Source organism: Sus scrofa, unplaced genomic scaffold (assembly GCF_000003025.6).
Source record: "Sus scrofa isolate TJ Tabasco breed Duroc unplaced genomic scaffold, Sscrofa11.1 Contig1552, whole genome shotgun sequence".
NCBI classification, from domain to species: domain Eukaryota; kingdom Metazoa; phylum Chordata; class Mammalia; order Artiodactyla; family Suidae; genus Sus; species Sus scrofa.
The window spans coordinates 792-13701 of NW_018084904.1; the positions used below are offsets into that span (position 1 = coordinate 792).

Below are 12910 nucleotides of genomic sequence, written 5' to 3' on the forward strand. Positions count from 1 at the left end.
TGTAATAGAGTGGATTGATATGAAAATTTCCTAATTTGTTTCTTCATGTTTAATAGCTTACATGTGTATTTTTTATAATTTTAATAAACGCAAACTAGTATAACCAGTATAAGGGAAGCTCTTATGTAACTCTTTAAAGTGCTCCATTAACAATCAGTTACTTAGGAATTCCCATTGTGGCTCTACAGAAATGAATCCATGAAGATGCAGGTTCAATCTCTGTCCTCGCTCAGTGGATTAAGGACCCAGCGTTGCCCTGAGCTGTGGTGTAAGTTGCAGATGTGGCTCAGATTCTGTGTTGCTGTGGCTGTGGCATAGGCCGGCAGCTGTAGCTCCCATTTGATCCTTAGCCTGGGTACTTCCATATGCCACAGGTATGGCCCTAAAAAGAAGAAAGCAAAAAAAGAATCAGTTACCTATGGATTATTTTTTTATACCAGGCTGTATTATTATTATTTTCTGACAGTATACCTGTGTGATTGAAAAATACAGGTTCAAACAGTGGCAAAACTCTTCAGAGCATTCGTGTTGGTGACAAATTGGAAATCTCTAAAATGTCTATTATTAGGGAAAGAACTATCTATTATTAACTTCTTATAGTTTATCTTAGTGGAAATTGTTTAAAAACATGGGGAAACTATTATATTAATGATGTTAGAATTTGAAGAACAGGGTAAAATAGTTATCTGTTTTTGTACACACACGCAGATGCATGTGCACGATACAACTTTAACTACATACAACTGCATATAAGGAAAAGAATATGAAAATCACAGTGGTATCAAAGTGGTTATTTTGAGTGATTTCATTTGATATCTTAGATTCTTTATATAATATATATAATGTTCTTTGTACTTTAATGTATTTTCTAAATAAATGTCTTAATTATACTAAAATTATTTTGACTTTTATACTAAAATTACATAAAGAATCATAGAAAAATGAATTTTACCAAATACATATATAGTTTTCATTTATAAGACTAAAATTAATACCGTTTAACAATAGCGCTAATACTTTTATGAAGTAATTTAGCACATTGTGACTCCCAGTTAGTCTTTTTGCTTTTTTGTCTTTTCATCAAAATTTGCCCTTTGGGGGGTTCGTGTTGTGGCACAGAGCGTTAAGAATCCAACAGTGGTGGCTCAGGTTGCTGCAAAGGTACAGTTTTGCTCCCTGACCCAGCAGTGTGGGTTGAGGGGATCCCTGGCCCGGCACTGTGGGTTAAGTATTCAGTATTGTTGCAGCTGCAACATGGATTTTATTCCTGGCCCAGGAGCTTCCCTGTGCCCTGGGTGCGGCCATTAAAAAAATTTGTCATTTGATTAGAAAAGAAAAACAAGCAAATGGGTAACAAATATCAGTCTTATTACTACTCAGCTTCTATAATTGAGAATGCTTTCAAGGGGTTTTTAGTAACTAAAATAGTTACAGTTCTGGTACTCATGCTTAACATAGATGCCATTAACAAACAAACATGGGCTATATTATCTGTACCTGAAAACACAGAATTGTTTCCTCCTTTTGAGATGACTTTTATATTTATAATAAATTAAATACATTCCCAAAGTGCAATTGCCTTGATAAGAAATTGAATATATGTCTAATCCATGTGTAGAGATAAAAGTGAGGTATGCTATAAGATGCCTTATTAAACTCTTTCAGTATGTGTAATCCTTAGCATATGGAAATATGTCTAGTGTATATTTATTGCTAATGCATGTGATAAATAAACCTTATGGAATATATTCTTATCTGCTTCTTTTAATGACAGTTTATAATTGTGAGTTAAATTTTTGTTTTTAGCTTCTGTAAATTTTCAACCATTATAGGATGACTCTTGCCTGCTAACTTGAGTATTTGCTTTAGAATCTCTACTTATAAGTTTAATAATTTGCGTTATTTATTTATTAACTGATGGAATTTAAGATGCCATATGTTGCAATTAATATGTGTTAACATAAAACAATATTAAAATTACTGAGCTACAGTTAGATCATTATGCGAGACTGCCTAGTGGTACCTTAAGAGATTGGAAGAACATGAGCAGGGCAAGATTTGATTTTTATCAAAACCTTGCTCCTTACCAGACAGAATGTGGCTTTCAGATTTTTTTTTAACATTGATAATTGTAATAGTATTGTCTTTTTCTTTAATGCATTGTTTATGTCTTTTGTTTTCATGAGGAGTTGAACCTGATGGAGTAGTGGCTGATTCATCAGCAGGTAACTTAAAGTTGTTATTTTTTCATTTTTATTTTTCTTTCCCATAGCCCTTTTACTCTCTTTTTCACTGATGCTTTCTAGATGAATTTTGTTTCGTGGTTATACTTGATGACTTTAAAACAGTGAAAATAACAGTCATATTCTAGGCTAGCCTGTTACCTGTAAATTTCATAATTTAATTAATTAATAAATTTTAGTGCTTTCTTAGTTCATTATAGTCTGAAGTCATAAATTACCTTCTAGAATATTACCTGATATGGTTGTTAGTGAAAATTTAAATCTATATTGAATAGTGATGCACTTTTTCTCTTGAAGTAAAAAAATTATGGAATGTTCTCTGTAGTGTAGTGTAACTGGCAGAATGTTTAATGAAAATCAAAATTATATTTTAGATTAGCTATTTATTTAACTCACTCTGAATTCTTTATGAGAATGAAAATTAAGATTTACTGCATCTTTTAATTGATTATTTTATTTATGATCTTTATTGTTCTTAAAACATTTCTAATTTAAGACCTTTATTGTTCTTAAAACATTTCAAATTTCATTTTGTATTATGACACGTTTTATCAGAGGAGCAGAATATATATTTTTGTCAGTTGAGAGATGTAGGAAAATAATTGAAATGTGAGATCAAAATAATCTTTAAACAAATATTTGTAAATTATTTTTGTATGGTTGCTAAATATTCTTTTCATTTGTTTTATATGTTTGTAAATCGTAACTTGTGCCTAAATAAATCATCTCTGCCTCATTCTTAAAACGTGAAGATACTCTGCTTGTAATTGGATAGTAGGCTCATGTTGATTGTTTTAACTCCTACAGTGACTATAGTAAGTTTGTATGTGAATAACTATTATGTCTTTTTTTGTAGAACTACAGTCTTTGGAACAGCAATTAGAAGAAGCCCAAACAGAAAATTTTAATATTAAGCAAATGAAAGACTTATTTGAACAGAAAGCAGCCCAACTTGCCACTGAAATTGCAGGTAAATTAAATCAGAATTTTTTTTTTAACCACTAAATCAATCTCATTACCTTTTTGCCATTGTATATCCAAGAAATGAACATTGCATTTTAGTGTGGAAAGCATTTGTTATAGCCTATGGTGGTGATTAGTAGAATTTAATGATAACAGAGTTGCTATATGAGTTTTTTTTTTTTTTTTTTATTCTCCCACCTCCTCCCTTCAAAGGACTGATTTTCTCTGTAAAATTCTTGAAATTTAGACAAGATGAATTTTCTTTTGAGGAATGCTTGAAGATTAGCAAGTAACATTTTGAAGAAGTTAATATAGTATAAATTTGACATTTGATTATGCTAGCGATTACGTGGAATTTTTTCAACTACATGCTTTTAGATAAAATATTGTATGTGATTAAGTATACATTAAAATGCTAATTAGTATTTAGCGTTTTGTGGAATTTATTTTGACAAAGATGTGATCATTTTAAGTTTATCATTTGATGTAATCAGAAGTCTAATTTTATTGTATATATTTATGGTTATCTAAGGAATGTGAATTTGAATTAGCAGTATATAGATATGCACTGGAATATATGTGAATTTATAAAACAATTCTTCCTTAGAGTTAATGTAATGAAACTGATTTTTCTATAACTGTCCTTACTTAGACATAAAGTCAAAGTATGATGAAGAAAAGAGTCTTCGAGAAGCTGCTGAACAAAAAGTGACACATCTAACAGAAGAATTAAACAAAGAAGCAACTATAATTCAAGATCTAAAGACTGAACTGGTAATTTAGAAACCATTTATTAGAATGTACCTTATTTGAAATTGAAAAATGAAATACGCTGATGAAACATTTTTAAAAGTGTAGTTTGAGTAAAATGAAGAAAACAAAAGACTCCCTATAGTTTACAACCTATATGTATATATATTGTGTATGATTTTTTAAATGAAAATGGAATTTTATGATGCATACTTTATAAATTAATGTTTTTGTTTCTATCTTAGTATCCTCTGTCTTTTTTGATTTTTCCATGTGTGTAGCTTTGATCTTGCCATCCCTTGAACTTTAGTTTTATAAATCTACCTACGTTTAGGATACTTCTGATATATATTTTTTTTTAGCTTACATTTCAAATTCAGCAAGTACATCAAGTCATATTCTTTCTGTAACTGTATTTCTGTCATTGGCATCATATATTGTCAGTACTCTCTCCAGGCTTAAAAACTTTGGCTCTGTCCTTCCTCTTTTCTGTCCTTTATGTAGCACTCAATAAATATACAAATAAATGAATCAACTGTATTCAACCTAATTATGCTTATCTGCTCCCCCTTCGTGTCATTACCAGTTTCCTAGGATAGAAAATGAAGGAATTTAGCATTTCTCAAGTAATTGTTGTTACCAGTGGTTGTATTTGTGAAGGAGAGGAAAGAAGGTAAAGCACGGAGGATGGCTGGGGATTTGCTGTTTTGCCCTTTGAGTGGTCCTGTCAAATATGAAGTAGAGCAGGGAAAGTAGAGGGTTGTTGGGGGAAGGCATCCGCGTTGGATGTTTAGTAATTGGTGTTAAAGATTGTATTATTTTGATTTCTTTTTAGTAAAACCATTTTTAAAGTGTGTGTTATTTAGTTTCACTGTAATTTTTAGCTAAAATGTTTTTTTCACAGCTTCAGAGACCTGGTATAGAAGATGTTGCTGTGCTCAAGAAAGAACTGGTCCAAGTGCAAACTCTAATGGACAACATGACCTTGGAACGTGAGAGAGAATCTGAAAAACTCAAAGATGAGTGCAAAAAGTTACAAGCAGAATATGTTAACTCAGAGGTAATGAAGTTCAGTGCACCTACCTGAGATTGACAACTTGTTGAGTGTGCACTGTTGTGTGAAGCCAGGATTTGAGATTTTTCTGAGTGACCTATCAAACAGTATCTGCATTTCTTTCATTTGGTCTGAGTAGTAGTTGTACATAGTCAGTATGGTCTGATAGTATTTTTCATCTTTGCTTTATGAATATAGACCTAGAATGTTTGTATAAAAGACTATTGTTCTATTTAATAAATGATGTATAGTGTGGAGAAATGATATTTAAAAGTTAAATTTGCTCCAAGCTAGTCAATATGTAGTAAGTGGGTTTATCTCGTTTTAGTAGGGATAAGGAAAGTATGATTTCATTTTCTTCTTTTGTATTACCAGTGTTGTGTAGAGAAAACATTTAAGAAAGACTATTTTCAATGGACTTGTTTTTCATTTATCAGCTGTTGAATTATGTGGTTGAAAGAAGTCTTTAAGACTGGATTCCTTCATAATTACTCTGAGTTTTTTCTCTTCCAGGATAAACATTTTCAGTTTTTTCTACTATTTCTCACATAACTTTGGCCTATACATCCCTTACGTAATTATGTCAGCATATGCTAAGCTCTAGGATATGTAGTAAACACACTTGCTTAAAAATGCTATCTTTTGTTCTTTCTGTTGTATCATAGGAGGCATTTTGTTATCTGTTTTTTGTTTTGTTTTGTTTTTTAAGGGCCATACCCACAGCTTATGGAAGGTTCCAGGCTAGGGGTCGAATTGGAGCTGTAGCCACTGGCCTATACCCCAGCCACAGCAATGTCGGATCCAGGCCATGTCTGTGACTTACACCACAGCTAGCAGCAATGCTGGATCCTTGACCCACTGAGCTAGGCCAGGGATTGAACCTGCATCCTCATGGTTACTCGTCAAGATTCATTTCGGCTGAGCCACAGTGGGAACTCCCAGAAGACATTTTGTTGTAACTATTACTGTGTTTAGTTCTTAAGCTCCCTCATTTGATGTGATGTGGACCTCGTCTTCCATGTTTCATTTTAAAAAGTTAAGGTAGAGTGACATTTCAGTTTGCGTCTCTCTCTTAGAGTTTTTCAGCTGATAGTCTACAGGCCACTCAGTTCATAATTAGCAACGTAGTACTGAGCTGTGGAGTACAAATATTATAGATAACCCATGCCATCTTTTATTTTACTTCCTCCTATATCGTATCATCGTGGGAATGGTGAAGGTTGATGGGTATAACATGCATAGGCGTGTGAAGCTTTTTTTTTTTTTTTTTTTTTTTTTTTTTTTTTTATATGGTGTGGCTTATGTCGATCATTCAGACTTTAAAGCTCATGAACTTTAGGTGCAGATATTACGTTTAACTCTGTAAGCCAGCTATAATGGAAAAATTAAAATCATTATAAAAAATTTACTTTTGATTAAATCTGCCTCCTTAGTAATATTTCTCAAATTAAAAAATCTTCTCTTGATTAGAAAGATTCTTTGCTAGTATTTGAAATTTCAAAACAAAAGTCATAGAGAGGCTCACATCAAATCATAGTAATGGCACTTTTAGAATATATGTATTTTATATCTATTTTAATGTGCACTCTGACCTTTTCCAACTGAGAATTATGGAGTTATACATGTTCTTGTTATACAAGTAGAGTTTGACAAGAAGAATTTCATATATTTACATGCATTTGAGAAAAATATATATGGAAAATATATCTGAATAATATTTTATTTAAGAATTACTTTAAGGTAGAGGATTTTTATAAATTTATATTTTTACTGATGTACATAAAAATACCTTCGTTTGTTGGGAAGAGGTCATTAAAGAGGAGAAAGTTATAACAAGAGTTATAAAAGACTTGGCTGTAAAGACTTAGTGTCTTCCCATATTATCCTGTCAACAGGGTTGGTTGCAGAAGATAAATTTTTTTCTCTCTCTAGAAAAGATTTCTGGGAAAGAGGAAAAGTAGCTTAGAAATCCCTTCTTCACATCTTAACTTCCAAGTTTTCATAAAATTTATCTTTTCAAGTATTTTGAAATAAAGTTTAAAAGGAAACAATTTGTTCTTGCTGAGTGATTGTTGATTTAATATTTTATATTAAATATTAATATATGTATATTCTGCTTTTTAGTGCCACATCCGTGGTATATGGAGTTCCCAGGCTAGGGGTCAAATCGGAGCTACAGCTGCCGGCCTACACCACAGCCACAGCAACTCTGGATCCTACCGCTTCTGTGACTTACACCACAGCTCATGTCAACACTGCATCCTTAAACTCACTGAGCGAGGTCAGGGATTGAACTTACAACCTTATGGCTCCTAGTCAGATTTTGTTTCCATTGTGCCACGATGGGATTTAATATATTATATGTTTAGTAAAACAAGCACGAAAGGATGATTACTCTATTTAATAATAGATGTGTAGTGATCGAGACATCAGATTATGTTGAGATATTTTGAACAACTTGAGGAAGTGGTAGTGAAAGAGTCAGAGTAATATACTGTTATTGGAAATAAACTCTTACCTATGCGCAAACGAGGTTTTGGATACTGTACTAGGCACTTGAATATGTGGTCTCATTTGTTTCTTTTAACCCTGTAAGCTAAGTAATAAGTTTGTTTTGTATGTAAGTAGTCTGGGCTCAGTGAGATTAAATAACTTGTTCAAAGTCATGCACCTAAAATAAAGAACCTAGGATTAGAACCCAGATCTTTTTTTTTTTTGGGAGGGGGCGGATTTTTAGGGCCGTACATGCTGCATATAGAAGTTTCCAGGCTAGGGGTCGAGCTACAGCTGCTGGCCTACACCACAGCCATATCAACTTGGGATCCGAGCCGCGTCCGTGACCTACACCACAGCTCACCGCAATGCCAGACCCTTAACCCCCTGAGCGAGGCCAGGGATTGAACCCACATCCTCATGGATTCTTGTTGGATTCGTTTCCACTGTGCTCTAGAGATCTCTTAAACCTGTTCTTATCTGAAGCCCGTGTTCTTTCTGTATCATGTTATTTTAGGCGGCCTTATGGTTGCCTTAGAAGTAAATTTGTGCCATTAATCTTTTTTTTGGCTGTGCCTATGGCATGCAGAAGTTCCTGGGACAGGGAATTGAACCTATGTCACAGCAGTGACCCTAGCCACTGCAGCGGCAATGCTGAATCCTTAACCTGTTGTGCCACAAGGGAACTCCTGTGCTATTAATCTTGACATAATACTTATTAATGATACTTTTTATATTTTGACATATTTTATGTTTGTATTAGGTGTAGCTTAACATAATTTTGAGTTGCGTCTCATACCATTTCCATATAGAACAAATTACTGTTCTAACATTCCATCTCATTTACATGTTATAACTGTTTTTAGATTCTGCTTCTACTATAAATATATGACATGTATTTTATTAATGTACTAAAATTCAATTCTATTTATTCTCAAGTGTGTTAGTGAATTATATCACTTAATACAAAAATTTTTATTTTATATAATTTTGCTTTATTGAGCTTAAAACATTGGCATCAGAAACAAAATGGTAAAGTGATTAAAGGAGCTAAAATGCAGTGATTTATTTGATATTTCTAGTTGGGCTCAAGATATATAGTCTGGTGTACATTGTAAAATATGTTCCATTCCTTTCAATAAGAATATGCTTTATGAACTCATTGACATTTAAAAAATCTAGCTATTTTAGAAAGCATATAGAAAAACAACTCATTCTTAAGCATTTTAAAATGCTTTTTAAATGGCTCTTTATGTCAGAAGTTAAGTGTAATAAAAAGTATTTTTCCTATAAATCTACATTATTGAAAATATCAAAGCTGCAATCAACTTATATTTGTTGTAGACTTTAACAGGAATGATTTTTTAAAAATAATTTTATTTGTATTCAAAATATATTCATTTGAATCCCAATTTTTAAAGCTAAGAAGTTTTATAAAGGTATGGAATAAGTATGATTACAGTCATGCATGGTTATTAAAGATAGCATTTACGTATCTTTTATTAAAGGTATGCTAATATAAGAGATCAGATTTAGCAGTGTGTTTTGATTCGTTGCTGTGTGTTCAATGTATACTTTTGTTGGTCTGTCTTCCACCTTTCATCCATCATTTTATTTTTTTCCGCTTTCTAATGGAGATGCTTAAACTCGAGTAATGTGTTTTGGAAGGTTTTTAATGTTAGTAATACTTTAAATATAACACCTCTATCATCATATGGCAATTCTGTGTTTTAAGGCAATCTTGGAACTTCAAATATATGCTCACTTTTGTTTTATTAATCAAGCAAATTTCTACTAAGAGTAATAGAATATTGGGACAATAATTATAGTCCTAAAGCACCAGCATGATGTTATCTTTCTTAATTATTTTGTAATTTAAAGTTTTTAATAAAAATCTGATGTATTTGATAACATGGGCTCAAGGAAATGCACCTATTTTACAGGGCTTATATACTGTTTCCATAGGGTATAAATCTCTGTTAACTTCTTGGAGATAGCATAATTCATCCTTTTAGCGAGTATTTTTTTGAATGCCTGAGTATCCACACCGATTTTGCATGTGGGAGTACCACAGTGAATAAGTTAGCATGCCTGCTGTTATAAAGCTTATGTCCCTTTGTGGACGCCAAGCCATATATAAGTAGACCAAATCATAATAGAAGGTTAGTTAGTGCTAAGTGCCGTGAGAAGAACAAAGCAGGGCAAAGACAGTAGGAGGGCTGGCAGTAATGTGGGACGCTTTTAGATAGACTGACCAGGGAAAGGTATCGTCAGAGAGGATACATGGCAGAAGAAGGAAGTAAGCAGAAGCAGGGTGAAGAACTGGAAAGTGCAAGTGCGAAGCCATCTAGGCGCAGATGAGTTGGCCTGTTAACTGGTGAGGAACGTCAGTGTGGCTCAGAGAGCCTTCTTTGTTTGAATTTCACCATAGTGATATCTCAATAGTGAATGTTTTTATTTCCTTTGAAATTTTGTCTTCTTGAGTCTTTGTTTTTCTTAAGTAGAAACATAATACAAGATGATTGTAAAAAATTAAAAGGACTCACAATGTGCAGTAGAGAAGGTAGACGTTTCCTATGATTCACTCTTCTTCCTCCCCTTCACTGTAACTAAAATGTACTTTTCCATGTAGACTCTTGCTACATCTTTCTTTTCTTCCACCTTGAGTACATTTTAAAATTTAAATGTTTCCCTTTATATATTTAAAAATTCTAGTTTAAAACATACATATTTAGTGTACAAAGGGTACATTATAAAATTATACGGACATATCTAAAAGCTGTAAGATACAGGAAGGTAATTTTGGATGTATTTAGTTTCTTTTGCATGTTTGTCCCCAAGATAGATGTCATACATGTCTCATGCATCTTATATGTAGAATCGAGGTATTTAATGAAATAAACTAAAAATGTGCATTTTAGTAAATACTGTTACTGATTTCTGCTCATTGTGTGTGAGATACTCTAGTAATTTCTTTGATAAGGTATTTACATGTAGGGATTTTTTTTTTTTTTTTTTTTGGTCTTTTTTAGTGCCGCATCTGTGGCATATGGAAGTTCCAAGGCTAGGGGTTGATTTAAAGCAGTAGCTGCTGGCCTACACCGTAGCCACAGCAATGCAGGTCTGAGCTGTGTCTGTGACCTATGCCACAGCTCACAGCAGTGCCAGATCCTTAACTCACTGAGTGAGACCAGGATTGAACCCGTGTCCTCATGATACTAGTGGGGTTCATTACCCCAAGTCATGATGGAACTCCTACAAGTAGGGATTTAAATATGGTAATTTTTTTGTGTGATAAATAGGCATTTATGCTATGTAATTAAACAAGGTAATTTAAAATAACTGGATTGCTAATATTTTTATTAATATCCATAATGTTGCTAATGGAAAATGATTCTGAGATTTTAAGTTGTTAGATGAAGCAATTTTTAAATAAACTCCCAATGTCTAAATCCTTGTCAAGATTACATGACCAGATTAAGACAGAAGGTATTAGGATATACTTTTAACTTGAACACAATTAAAATACATAAACATTTAACATTTCCTTCTTTGAAGTATATTATATATATTTTTTATATACATGTTTTTCTTAAAAGTCAGGCCATGAACACATGTCAGAAGATACCATTTCCCCCTGCCAATTTTTTTTTTTTTAATGGCCACCCATGGCATATAGACGTTCCTAGGCAGACTGAATCTGAGCCACGCTGCAGCAACGTGGGATCCTTAACCCACTGTGCTGGGGAGGGGATCCAACCCGCGCTGCCACAGAGGCAACACTGGATCCTTAACCACTGCATCACAGCAGGAACTCCCCCAAAACATTTTTGAAACCTCTTTTTATTGACTTTAAATCAGTTTGGAAACACTCAAAAAATTAGTTTCATTAATAAGTCTAAATGTTGGCATTCAGTTCAGTTACCTTATTTACTAGTTTGTGTCTAAAACTTTATCCATTTACAGTGGATTTGGTTTTATCACCAGCGAATCCTTTAAAATAAAAGTGCCACACATTCTGAAAGAGTTTCAAATAAGTTGGTAAAGATCTCTTGGCATTACTGTCACAATAAATTAGTAGTCTTCTAAGGTGTCTCTCTTGAAATGAAATACTCGTTTGTAATATATGATACAGTAACTACCGATGTAGTTATATATTTAAAAATTTTTTAAATGTATCATATCCATATTATAATGTTTCTTTACTAGTGAAGAACATAGACAATGAAAGTAATTGTAATTTTAGAAATGTAAAGAAGTAAAGACAATAAGCAGTATTAGAAATACAAATTTCTTTCGTTAACATCACTTTCAGGAGATCATAACTTAGTCTCTCTCTCTAGTGGTTGAAGGTTTCATGTATAGGAAGTTTGTATTTTCAGGATCTTTGTTTATCTTTCTCTTATTTATTAAATGATTTAACCATTGCTTTAATAATAGACATTCATTTTCATTTAAAAATATTAAATGTGAACTATTTACATATTACGTATTAAAGCAAATTAATTTGTGGATTTTATCTATGATCAGATTATTTGAAACTATATTTAACTTCTGTTTGATAACTTATTTGGAGAGATACTATCAAAAGATGGTTTATCACTTTCAAGGGTAAACCATGAATTTAACATAGTTTGAAGTAAAAGAAAGGCTGTGCTATAGAAATGGGAAATGTAGGCATTGCTTGCATGTTCTTTTAAATTCAAGAGGATTGAAATATAGAATTTAAAGTCAAATTCAAGTTTGCAGTTTGATGCTTACTTCAGATACATAGGATATCAATTTTCATGTATTAAGTGAAGTTGTACATTTTATTTTTTATTTTAACTTTAATTTTATTTTTTTTGCTTTTTGGGCCATACCCACGGCATGTGGAGGTTCCCAGGCTAGGGGTCTAATCAGAGCTGCAGTGCAGTCTACCAAGCACAGCAACGCTGGATCCTAAGCCGCTGAGCAAGGCCAGGGATCAAACCCACATCCTCATGGTTCCGTAGTCAGGTTTGTTAACCACTGAGCCATGAGGAACTCCAATGTATATTTGTCAACTAAAGTGCAGGAACTACAAAAACTTAAAAGTTCAGTTAATGAATTAACACAAAAAAATCAGGTGAGAATTTAAAAACTACATATAATGGTGAATTGATTTTATATATCTTAAGTTTTAATCTTGTGTTATTTATATATTGTCACAGTATAGTATTATTTATTGTGTTTGTGGCTTTTTTTTTTTATTGTTATGTGCGTTCATGTTGTTGTGCATCCAATCTCCAGAATCTTTTTATTGCAAAACTAAAACTCTATGCTCATTAAACAACTCCCATTCATTGACTCCCTAACCACAAACCCCTTCTAGTTTCTACATCTAGGAATTTCTATTCTAAGTAAGTCATGTAAGTGGAATCATATA

General features: G+C 32.7%; 1 pseudogene; it reads left to right on the top strand.

The window, feature by feature from the left end:
• Positions 1 to 651: 651 nt before the first annotated feature.
• The window catches only part of LOC110258203, a 31498-nt pseudogene continuing 19239 nt past the window's right edge, over positions 652 to 12910 (top strand).